This window comes from Hyalella azteca, unplaced genomic scaffold (genome assembly GCF_000764305.2).
Source record: "Hyalella azteca isolate HAZT.00-mixed unplaced genomic scaffold, Hazt_2.0.2 contig6751, whole genome shotgun sequence".
NCBI lineage: Eukaryota > Metazoa > Arthropoda > Malacostraca > Amphipoda > Hyalellidae > Hyalella > Hyalella azteca.
In genome coordinates, this window is record NW_025936903.1 from 313012 (window position 1) to 326064 (window position 13053).

Here is a 13053-nt window from a genome sequence, read left to right on the forward strand (position 1 = left end):
GTTGGCCTAGTGAATCGAACTTATTGTGAATTGATTATTGCACTTAAATGAATACATTAGATTTTAAAATATCGAAATAAATCATTCCAACGAGGTTTTTGAACTTTTCAAGCTAAAACCACTCAATCATTAAATTTTAATCAATAACAACTGTGGCAATTTTTTAAAATTTTTTGCTAAAAAAATTTCGCGGTATTTGTAAATAAATTCTTTATAAAATCTACGCCGTGTTATACATGCACTGAAACACAATCGGTTTCCATCTCAATTTTGAATCACGGAGTTAAATTCCCGATCAACGTAACACATGTGGTCACCTTAGGAACTTTTGAGGATTCAATGGCAGGACCCGCCACTCGACGATGCGGACAAATGGTCACTTCCCTCCTCCGGAACTGCGGATCCCTGCCGCAAGATTGATGTCCGCGCCTCCGCAGCAGCTTTCCGTCCGCTTACTTGCCCTCCATCAGGCTTCTCTTCTTGATGGCTGCTTTGAATCCAGTAAGATCTCGGCCAAATAATCCACTTATCGAGGAGCCGGCAGCGCTCTAGCTTCTCTTGCTCCTGGAATTTATTGCACTTCCGCTAGCCTTGCCAAATGTGAAGAGAAGAGCGAGTGATGTTGACTGTCTGGTGTAGCGGCCTGGATTTGTGATCATGACTGTTGAGTATTGTTTGCTCTTCTATAGGGCCTATGCAGACAATCATGAGAAGAATTGTGAACATTTTGTTTACTTAATTGAATTTGTTCCTCTAAAATAACAAACGTATTTTGCATACGCTAATAATGTATAGATGGGGAATTGGAAGCGTTTATTGGAATCAATACGGCTATGAGTTACACTTCATCGCTAACATTTTATGAGGATAAGCTGACGCAATTATTCGAATCATAAGCTGAAAGAAATCATTTCAAAGCAGTAATTCATGTTAGCAAATTTTAAATTAAATCCACCTTTTGGTTATCGGCTAGCTCTAAAAAGAAAAGAGTGATATGCATGAGAAATGATGACGATGAACATTTATGCTCATGTATATTCTAATTCAATAGTTATATCTGTGAACGCAAAATAACGCATGAAGCCTCAAATGCTGCGAGGTCGTTTGGAACGAGCAAGGAAACATAATTTTACACCCACTAACGAAACCTACACCAGCAGTTGCAGTTTTGTTCTGGTGTCCAGTTATGTGGTACAATTAGAATTAATTGTAATTTTTAGGAAGAACCCACAACTGAGCTCGCTCGCCTCCGTGCGCCGGAACGCGACTCCAAGTTCGTTAGAGTACGGGTAACTTTTGCCAGCGTCGGCCGCCAGTTTTTCTTTTCATTTGGTGCGTCCGCAGACCGCATTCATTGGGGATATTTTTGTAGCAAGCTTTCCCTTATTGTGCAGCCTGTGCTACTGTGGATATTTTCAATATTCTATCATGGTTCCCGCCGCGGAATTTGAGTTTAGTAATAAATATGCAGTGTCGAAATGGGCTGATATCATATCAGCTTCTGTGATAGAATTTTCTGCGGAATTTGGAATACCCTTGCATTTTCCGTATGAATTGAAGTTTCAATCAAGCATAAATTGGTGTCAAATACTGCATTGTCATATGTATATAATATGGTTTTACTGAGTTCCGTCAAAAAATTTAATGATTTACATTCTTCCACATTGTTAACAGCTGAAAGCTGTAAATGACTTCACATTTCACCGAGGCTTGTATTGTAGCACGCAAATAGATATCTCATAACTTTTGACCTTCTTCCTTGTTCTTTACTTAATCAAATTTATTTTCACGTTCTTTATTTGTGTGTTTTAAAAAGAATGATGTTAAAATAATAACATAGTTTGGGGAAATAATTTTCTAGCTCAAGTCGATCGTTTATATAATCCACAGGCAGAAATTGTGCTCTTTTGTATCCGAGTTCCCGTCATAATGAGATGCGCATTTTGTTTAAAACAACATAATAAATTAAAATAGAAAAGTTTTAACACTCGTCGCAAAAATTTCTACGTCTATACCTTGTGTTTTCCGTGAAATAATCCCTGGCAAATCATCCAATTCAACAAGCACAGATCTTGTCCGCTGGTGGGGACCTGAAAAAATCACTATCGGGCCGGTCTCATTCAGGCCGATCTGCAGTATTCGCTGTCTCTAATATTAACGCATGCGATACAATCAGTGTTAATATAAGGGAAATAAATGTATATAGAAATACAACCAAATATGCCAGAAAAGTCACTTGAAAGCCGGCCTTGGATGAGGAGATATTGGACCAGGCTGTCTCACGGGCGCTCCTCTTAATTGCACGGCGCGACGCACGGCGGTTGCGTCTGAAATACTTATACGCTCGCAGCTATCACCGATAAAATCCTCGCTGACATCTTAAGGGCCGTGAAATTCGCTAATTGCATACCGACCTCTCAAGCATGAGACGCGAACATATGTGGCGTTTGAAAGACTCCGTATAACATTGTCGTGATGCAAGGCGTAATTCTAATCGCGTATTTAGCGCACGCTGCGATAAATAAATAATGAATAAAAAGGTAAAAAATTTGGCGACATGAAGGACATGTTAAAATTTTCATCCCATTTGATTAAGAAATTAAAATGGGGAGACATGAACTGAGGAGATTTATATTTCAACAGTTGCTGTAATTTCATATTCGGAAATTATAAAATAGGGTATCAAAAGTTATAAAAAGCCATTATCGTTAAAACTAACTGCGAAACGAGCGTTCTATAAAGTACTAGTAAGCTTTTATTATAAACACAGGTCTTAAATAACAATAGTTGATTTGAAAACAGTTGAATGGAAAATGTGAATAAATTATTTGTATTTCTTCTCTGGAGTGCTGCGAATCCACGTGTTTTGGGTGATGGATACATAAGAACATGCGGCTAAGAATACCCCCACTGCCAGCCGAAAGAAAACGGTACCGATATCAATCGTCATCATTTGACGAACGATTGATTGCATAGTTTTGGTATTGCCACCAACGCCACAGTTGATACGGGCTGAAAAACTTGCATAAATTTCGCATACATTCTTCATTGATCTAAAATTTGTAATGGCTATCATTGCTGTAAAGCAGATTAACTGACCTCGCGTTACGCCGATTACGATTGCTATGAGGCAGACTCTTTGTCATAAGCATGGTAAGACAGGTGCGCGCAGACGCAATTAGTGCGCGGCAGGCAATATATACCTGTACTCGTGTTACGGATGATATGATTGCAGTAAAGCAGATTAACTGTACCTATGTTGCAAAATATACGAGTGCTGAGAGACGGACGAACTGTCCACGTGGTACAGTAGTCATGGCGCTGTATGACATACCATTACAGTGATGGCAGTGTTCAGCAGTGGTCATAAACCTGATATTATGCAGCGCCCATCGTCTGATGAGTGACAAAAATTATGTTAGTGCATTAAGCGCTTTGCCTCAGACGACCGTCCTGTATATATAGACTGCGTGTCACTCCTGCACACTGCACGACACTCCTGCACACTGCGTGCATGATGATGAAATGAAATGAACTTAAACAAAACAATGAAACCTAAAATGAAATGAAATGAACCTAAACAAAACAATGAAATCTAAAATGAAATGAAATGAACCTGAACAAAACTATGAAACCTAAACAAAATAAACACTGTCTTTATGAAGCACTCGGCAATATCACTGGCTGGTGAGCTGTTAATTAGACGCCTGACTCCCTTATATATAGGGACTGGGAAGAGCGCAAGCAGGTGCTTATCATTTAGCACGCTCCAAGTATACAACAAAGAACAAAATAACCTTGCAGCTTTCAGCTATGTTTGCTGCGCATTTTAAATTTTCGCGTCATAATCGTACCATTCCTAAATAAGGCTAAAACTATGGGCTTATGTCACGTCAGATTTTATACGAAAGACAGAAAGTAGAAAAATATATTGTGCGAGAAATTATTATGAAAACATTTACTTATTATCATGCATGTCCTTGACACGTTTATCACTATGTCAAAAGAGAAAATATTGTGCAAATTTTATAGAGCTTCTCCATTTCACGTTTACATCGAGTGTATCATTTTTAGATTTTTATTTCCAGTGAAAATTATGTATGTGCATTGAAATGTGAATATTGTAACCTGGAGTGATGCTTTTGAACTTTACTGAATTTGGGTGCTTGATAGCACGATACGTACGAGTATTTTGGTCACTTACTTCAAATTTTGTAGAAGATTAAATTTTATGGAGAAAATATTATTAAAACGATGACGCAATTAAATTCGTCTATGTAGGTTTTCAAGCCTCATGAGTAGCTAAAGTAACAATTACAGAACAAGAACTAGTAATTTATTACTAGTTATTACTAATTAAATCTTTCCTTGTCACATGCGCTGCATGGCTCGCGCTGAAGAATACGTAATAAAAAACGAGGCAATTATAAATATGTTTGAAAGTGTGACATGTTCTGCAATTCACAGCCTTCAATCAGTGGTTTTTCGATTTCAATCATCGACTTGGCCATGGAAAAAAAACCTTCTCTTTTACAAGCAGCAGCAAAATCGCTAGCCTGATACTCACGAGTGTGCATTGGTCGCCATCCAATATTTGGCTCAGCCCTGCAGTATCGGAAACATGCGAGTGATTCACGACTCTACGCGTGTCCGAGATGACACCACAGGCGACACTCGGAACTCAACAGCGCCTGGCTCAAGGCTTCAAGATTCAGCGGCATCACCAATTAATCCTATGCATTTGAATTTGATCTCCGCGGTTGAGGATGAATCTTCAATTTAAATCAACAAATCCCTTTCGATGTATACGTGGTTAACCGAGGTTACAGCAGCATATCTTCTCATGATCCTGAAGTCTTAGGGAGCTGGCTGCTGCTAAATTCAAATTATAGAAAGCTTGAATTGCGTCGCCTGATGCTTAGTAAAACATGACGGGGATCTGTGATGATCTGATGTGTTATTTATTGGAAATCCGGCCGACCGATGATTTCGCTTCGTGGAAGAATCAACAGCCGTGACTATTTAGGAGTTTTGGAGAACCAAGTTCATCCAATGGTTCAAGAACTGTTTTCAGAGAGGAACGCCATCTTTCAATATGATAATGCTCTAGTCCATTCATCTGGAATTGTTAAAAAATGGCATAAGGAACATTGTGATTAAGTTGAGCATCTCATTTGGCCACCACAATGACAAGACCTGAACATTATCGAGCATTTATGGTCGATTTTATAGATGCAACTCAGAATTCGATTCCCGCCGCCATCGTCTATAAAAGAGCTGGAGGGAAGTTTAGCGGAAAATGGGTTAAAATTCCTTTGGAAACAATTCAAAATTGGTATAAATCAATGCCTCGGAGAATTGAGACTGTAATTACCGTAGAAGGTGGATCAACACCATCCTAAAATATATTTTGTGGATTTCTCAGGTGTTTCCCTTATTTTGTCTAACCCCAGTATGTTAAACCAGAAAATTGATGCATAAAAAAGTATAACATTTGATCGAATTTATGCACCGAAAGAACTGGATTTGAGAACATTTGATGACGAACATCCCATTGAGATGCAACATTTAGAAGCGTGCAGGTGAATGGTTCGAGACCAGGTCCGTCCTTTGAAAGTCATGCGGCCGATGTGAAGGCAATGCCTGTGCGAGCTGCTCCGGTCACACCTCGGCTCTTTTGTTTAGGCTGCTTAGGCTCTCACAATCCCAGGCTTTGTACGACAGTAATTATGATGGCAAAAATCGCTTTTGTCCTCAGCCAGAAACAATGGATGGAACTCTATGGGACTAGGATGAAATTTGAAGGAATCTGCATGAGCTTTGAGAGCCGCGTGCCTTGTTCAGCAGCTGGGAAAAATCTGGAAGAAAAACCTACGCGTATTGTGAATGACAGATGGTTGCCGACACTGGCGCTCTGCTATTTACATTCGGGCATGATCGTTCCTGTTGAATATTAGGTATTTTTTTCAATTTCGCTCACTCATAAACCATCGTAACTGGCGTCATAAGATTGGTCGCTGTCCAATTATGCCCGAGACTATTGAAGACATTTTTTGACCTCGGACACACTAGGGGCTTGCAGGTGCTGCACAGATTTGTTTTTTGGAATTCCGCCAATTATTTCTGGACTGCAATTACAAATTATCGATTGTCATCTGCAATGAACATTTGTTGATGCCACAGGACGTGTATTATGATTTGTACATCACCGCTTTGTAATAAATAATTTTTACGGACCGTGATGATTTGTATTCCGATGGTATATTGGAATTTTATGAAATTAAAATTATTTTAATTTATTTTTAAGCTATTATAATTATTTAAATTCTTTTTTATGCTATCGAAACGATGACGTAAACGCATATAGTTTGATTTTTCTCTATGAAATATTTTAGTTTAAATTAAATTTTTCCGTTTACGAGGTTTTAGGTGTAGAGAAAGCCCAGATGTCAAATTAAAAAACAGTTTTAGAAATGAAAAATGTTTGCGAAATTCGTATATGGCAGGTAAAGTGGCCAAGCCTTCGTTTGTGAATTGTGCGGCAGGTTGGAAGATATAAACGTGTTCTACTTCGGGATTGTAGCTGGTTTTCAGTGACGCGTTTGCAGTTTCATAGGTTATTAAATCTTCTTGAACTCTTAATAAAGATGACAGTATCAAGTAACATAACCTCGTCTTGACCTCATAAACAATTTTCAGTAAACCGTATCAAAATTTTATTAGAAAGATATATCGAAATAAGTTTAAAACATTAGGCATAGCTCAATTAACAAGAGGGTAAATAAGTTAGGAGAAGGTTAGGGAAGCTAGGCTTAAGTTATCGCCGTGCTGGGAGATTATCTTGCCAGGGATTATCTTTGATAGATGCCATCCAAGATGATCGAAAAGCCAACAGCGACAGTAATGAGCGTCTTGGGCTGATGATAGGAACAACTTGGTACTTTGGTCAACCGGCTGATGGCTCTCTGGAATGCATGGTGCTAAGTGTAGCCTGTCTGCGCTGCAGAAGGCAGAAGAAAGAACACGACGTACTATATTCATTAAACCAGACAATGAGAAGTTGACTGACCTTTAATCTGTTGTTCAATTTAAGTGAAATAATGAAATATTCATTATTTATATGCAATTAAATGGTTGATAAGTACATTTAAATGGATAGATTCCCACACTGATTATATTATCGATCTAAAATCCTTCCACCGTCCACCTCATTTGTAATGTTCTTACCTCCATCTCTGGGAGCCTAAAATACGGCAAGGTTTCGTCAACACGGCGCATCGACGCAGCGGAAATTGGGCGCCGCAACCTCAGACGACGCGTGAAAACCACACCAGGCGACTTTCCGCCCGCAATTAATGAGCGCTTGCCGTGTGCTCACTCGATGAGCACACATGGCGCACACGATGATAGCACTCGTTGAAACGCATACCGTGAGCGCACTAGAGTAAGGAGTCAAATAAATTTGATGGAATAAATGTCGTCGTAAGCTACGTTGATATTCTTCTCAAGAAAAGAGGCCGGAGTCACGCATTATTAAGTAATATACTGTAGCCTCGTTGAGCTCGTACGGTTGCTTGCAAGATCAGTACGGTAATACTTGATGTGTTAGAAACCCCCCTATACGGTTACTGCATGGACGCTCTGTTATATGGACGCTCTGTTATACAGATGGACCACTTTCTGATCACTCTACCGCAGATTTTCTTAACTTGAATCACACTCCACGAAAACTTCAAGTCCCATGCGCTCGGCTTGTCACAAGCTTACATTACTTGAAATGCATTTTTTCTCTCTCCTGCTGGGATATATGGAGCTGCCCTATCGATGGAGTGGCTGAAATGGAATTGAGGTTTCGCCGGATTTACTTTTCCTCTCTATGAATTTTCAAAACACTGCGTCTGAGAGGATCTATATAAGGATGTCAGTTCTTATCCAGTTATTGGATATCGCTTCTAGTGCCGTTGATTTTCTGGTCCGATCTGTTGTTCCTTGACGCCGTCCAAATTCTAACTATGCTTATTAAGACGAGTTTCGATTGAAGTCGATAGCCAGTATGCAGTATTTGAAGTCAAATATTCAACCAAAGGTCAGTGCATCATTTCATTAGAGTATTTGTGTTGTATCTTGAATTGCATTCAGTTTCATTGTCGCTATTATTTGCAGAGAATACCTCACATAATCTCAACATTAGTCACACTGCGAGGCTGATATCTTCTTATATAAAAAATTTACTTCAGTTCAATTTTTGATTGAGCTACGGGCTAATTTCTGCGATTTTCGAACAGTTATTTGAATTTTATCAACGCTTTGACCAATGAAATATATGGCATTATATTCATTCTCAGGTGCACACCATGTTTATTAGCGCAGATTGCGCCAGTCGACACGAGCCTTTACTTTTAGTGATGTTGGAAGTTCAATTCACGAGGCCCAGTTTGGGCTTCAAACACTTTGCGTTGCCGAAAATTACGCGGAGATTTTCAACAAGACCGAACTTCTTGATTGACTTCGATAACTTGCCGGTGAAAATGCCTGTGTTTTCTGTAGGTTGGTTAATGCATGCTAGCTTGAGTCATTATCATAACGCACATGAATAAGAGAAAATGAGTGTGGTTCACTTGGGGCTTCTTGCCGCTATATTTTAGCTATATTGTCAGCGTCACTCTATTAGGTCCCACATATAGCCAACATTTTACTCTTATGTTTGCCGTATTAATGTACCATATTGAGCTATACTTACATGACTATTCGAAATTCAGATTCCATTTTTGGTCGCCCCGCAGTCTATCGAGTCGCCTTTGAGATGAATCAGGCGTTAGTCGGCCATCTGCTATTTTCCCCTGTTATTTTGTTATTTAAAAGACTTTTTCGGGAGTCCATGGCCCGATGGGCTGAATCTGCCTTATATAACCGAAAAGAGCAGCTGGTCAAACTTCCTCACGATGTTTCTGGTCAGATTCCGGTATTTGAGCAAACCATCACCATCTCCAGTTCATAAAATGGCGTCAATGTGTGTGCAGTGTGCACGAGCACGATTGTTATGTCCTATGACGCGATACTTTACAACAAATTTTTGAGATTTGGGGTTACGTGGTAGCTAGATAATTTCATTGTGTATAAGACACAAATGGTTTTTTAACAAAAAGATGCCTTTAGTTTTTACTTCATCATATATAAAAAGCAGAGGCTGCTTGTTTGAAAAAATTCAATGCCAGTAGCTCCATGAGATAATTTTAAATCCTTATTATAACATAAATAATTAACATTTAAGCTAGTAATTGGCAGAACCAGCAACTGATGAACGTTCAGTTTTGGATTCAGGACCAACGAGTTTTTACTAAACATTCAGGTATGTGATGTTGGGATGGCACTGCTTGATACAGCTATTATACAGCTTGAGACAGGCATTATACAATGTACATGGCATTATACAATATACAAGACCTGGTTATATACACCAGGTCTCTAAAATGTGGATATTCTATGTCAACGTGATACTGTAGTGCGGTCCAAATTATTCTTTCCTTCGTCAGTGAATTAATATCGTTCTATTCAATGGCGGTTGTGGGTGCTGCGCATGACTCATCGCGGGGTAAGTATCAAGGTACCTCGCTACTTTTTGAACAAATTAATACAAACTATATTCGGTGGTTCAAACGACATCGATGGCAAAACTTAGTTCATGCTGAACGGTTTTTATTTGATATAGTTACATTATTTTGTTTGCTGCGCAAAATTTTTTGTTAGATTTGTAAAATGTTTAACCCCACCCATTATAATATTTATAATCCCCCGTTAGGTGGAGGTTACCACTACCCCGGTATAGGCCATAGGGCTGTGCATGGGATGATGTGACGTGAGCAAACGCGGAGATTTCTTGTCTATGATTGGCGGATTTTGCTTGAAAGGCTGTCAATGATTGGCTGATAAACTTACGATCTCTTAACTTTTTTTTTAAGGTATGGGCCCTGGTGAAGTTGCGGCAGTTGTCTAGTTTCTCTAGTCTTGTTCACGTGTGGAGTGACACATGCTTCTAATTTCAGTTGTGTAATCGTACGGTGGAAAGCGAAGTATGCGACTTGAAAATAATTTGTTTTAAGTGATATACTACATGTTAATTTTAATCATTTTTGGAAGCACAACTTTCTTAATTTTACTATACAGGTCTTCTTAAAAGTTGAAAACCGGCACTTCATGGTACTGGTATGGCAGCATTCAAGAACATAGTTCAACGAAGATTTCTGCAGCCATAGAAATTTTCGACTTGGGGTATATCGTCATATATGTTAAGATGAGCGTGTTATTTGAGCTGCTCGTGTTCATATGCCCTGCGTTCTAATTTCTAATTCGCCATAATAGCTGAATCGATTTGTAACAGTCGATTTCACACCATTACCAACAGCCGACTTTTCACGAAAGTCTTCACCACTGAGCCGCTGCAAGCAAAACTTGTATGAACAGCGTTGTGGTAAGTAACTAAGCTGCTTGTTTTCCGTAATTATGTGTTATTTTTCCATTGTATCAGGTTTTTTGCCGGAGTGAATTCGAAGTGTCGTTATGAATTGGGTTATTTTCGAAGAATTATAAAGTACCGGTATTAGAGGATAAATTTCTGAAATTGCCATAGAACAAGCAATGTTAGCAATGTTAGAAAGGCAACAAATTCCAATTGAAATTGCGGCGATAGTAATAGTTCTATTCTTCTTTACAGCCGCTATTGGCAGAATTTTATAGACCCGTGCAAAACCGTTAGCTGAACGGAACTTACTAGTGTAGTGACGTAGCCTATCTTGAAATGACAAGTTGTTAGCAAATTACACTGGATGTTACGCGTGCATGCATGAGGAAGTAGAAATGCACGCCGGTCTCGTCTTGCGGTGCATTACCGCTAACAATTCATTACGGGTGAATGGGATAAAAAGTTTGGGACATGGATAATTGGGAGAATATTGAGCGGTGTTGCATATTGGAGAATATTTTGGGGGGGGGAAGAGAGGGGGGGCATTTTTTACGCACTTTTCAGATTCGACCGTGTCAGTGCCTAAGCTATCAGGTGGCAAATACGCGCGCCTCACGAACACCCCAAGCTCACTCGGTCTACGGCTGGGTATTCTAATCAGACGCTAAACTCAAATGATAATGTTCTGAAAACATTTAAAATGAAATCTGAAAACATTTAAAAATTTGAAAAACCATAATTTCTTTATGAATTACTGGTGAAAACTTTACAAATGAAAAGTTTAAAAACTGTATAATATCAAAATGATTCGCAGGATCTTCTGTTCTCATATAATATTGAGAGTATGTACCCTTTGTACAGTTAACCAATTCAATAGGTATCGTATTGTTGACCTCGTGCAGTTCTCCGTATAATATTGCGAGTACGTAGCTGTTATGCAAGCGTGAAAATATCTCGTCTTGCAGTTATCGCTTGGAAGAGGCAGAATTTCGCTTCGCTGATTCCGTAGCGCCTTGTTAAAGAACTTGCTATGCATCGCAGGTCGGTTCTATTGCTCCCACTAGAATTGTAATTAAACTGACTAAAGTGATCGAAGCTGAGCATCGTCTTTTTAATGAGAACTCATTTAGAGCTCCAACCCTAGGCCGTGTTGAGAGGATGGCCCTGCATTTATCAAAGAGTGGAGACCCTTAATGAGATCGCGAATTTCTTGATCGCTTTAATTTCTTGTAAAGCCGATCCTGATGCTAAGAGCAGCGTCTTCCCGACGTATTTGATATAAACTTGATCATGTTACCGAGGCGATGACAAAAATTTAGAAAATTATTCGTGGACGGGTACGGAAGAAAAATCTGATATTCGTTGCTTAAATTTTTTATTTGGCCGGCGGATGATTTATTATTATAAAGAAAATAATAGAAACGAGAAAATCTAAAATCTAATTTGTATGAATATAAAAAGCATGATTATGGATGCATTCAGTGGGTTCACATTTTAACATCTAGAATTGTACGCATTTGTTTGACGTTAAGCTATACAGATTTATAGATTTGGTTCCATGGTTACAAAAAAAAACAGGCTGCGTGTACCTGTGTTTGATCGGCCGACGTTAGCGCGCCTCTTATTAGTGAAAGAGGCACATATAAGTTATTGATGATTGGAATTAAGTTGAAAATTCACTTATTTTCTCATGTCAGTTTGGCTGCTGCATTTTTTGTGGTTAATTCAATTGATCAGCTGGAATTGCTGGCATTCAAGTCCAGTGTAATATGAGTCATGCCAGTGGTTTTGTCACCAGTCGCTTCCGTCGCGCGAATGATGACTCACATCCTTGTGTTGCATGCCTCTTGCTTCGTACTGTGAGAATGCAACTGAATGTTTTCGAGCGCTTTCTCATTATTTCTGCCTTATTCCGCAAAAAAATTAAGTTTTTCTGCCGTTTTTATTTAACTCTGAGGTTGGATTAACTCTCTAAGACTTATCAAATGCGATCCTCTACTCGGTGCAGGCTTAACCCTGCACTGAAAGATTTATCCAATTAAAATTTGTAATTGAGTAAGTAAACGAATGTGTGCTAGTTTAGAATAAGAGCGCATTTTTAATGCAATTACATGAAGAGACATTGCCGGTAAGAAGGCTCTTCTCGGGCTAACCGCACTGACCTGCAAGCCAACCTACCAATCTTGTTCTCTGTTAGAATTATTCGAATGCATTTATAAGTTTATAAGAAGAGGAAATGGTTTGCCAACGCTCGGCTGCACATAACGTAACTATAATTTTCAAGAGGGTATCTGTATTGATGCATCGATAAAGACATTCAAGCAACCGTCTGGACCAGCTGACATGTTTGTCTGAAGCCTTTGATCAGCTGACGAGCTCTGAACGCCGCAAGCAATCGCTTACATTCTTGCTGCACTATAAACGCGCACTTCAATCGTTTCACTTAATCCTGATATGATAATAATACTCGCAATTTATGTTCACCTGATATTAGGAGTGAGTAGAAGGTGCAGACTGTAACAGAGGAATTCGCAATTAATTTAACATATTATGTCTCTGGAAAATATGATTTAACATTTGAATACTGAATCTAA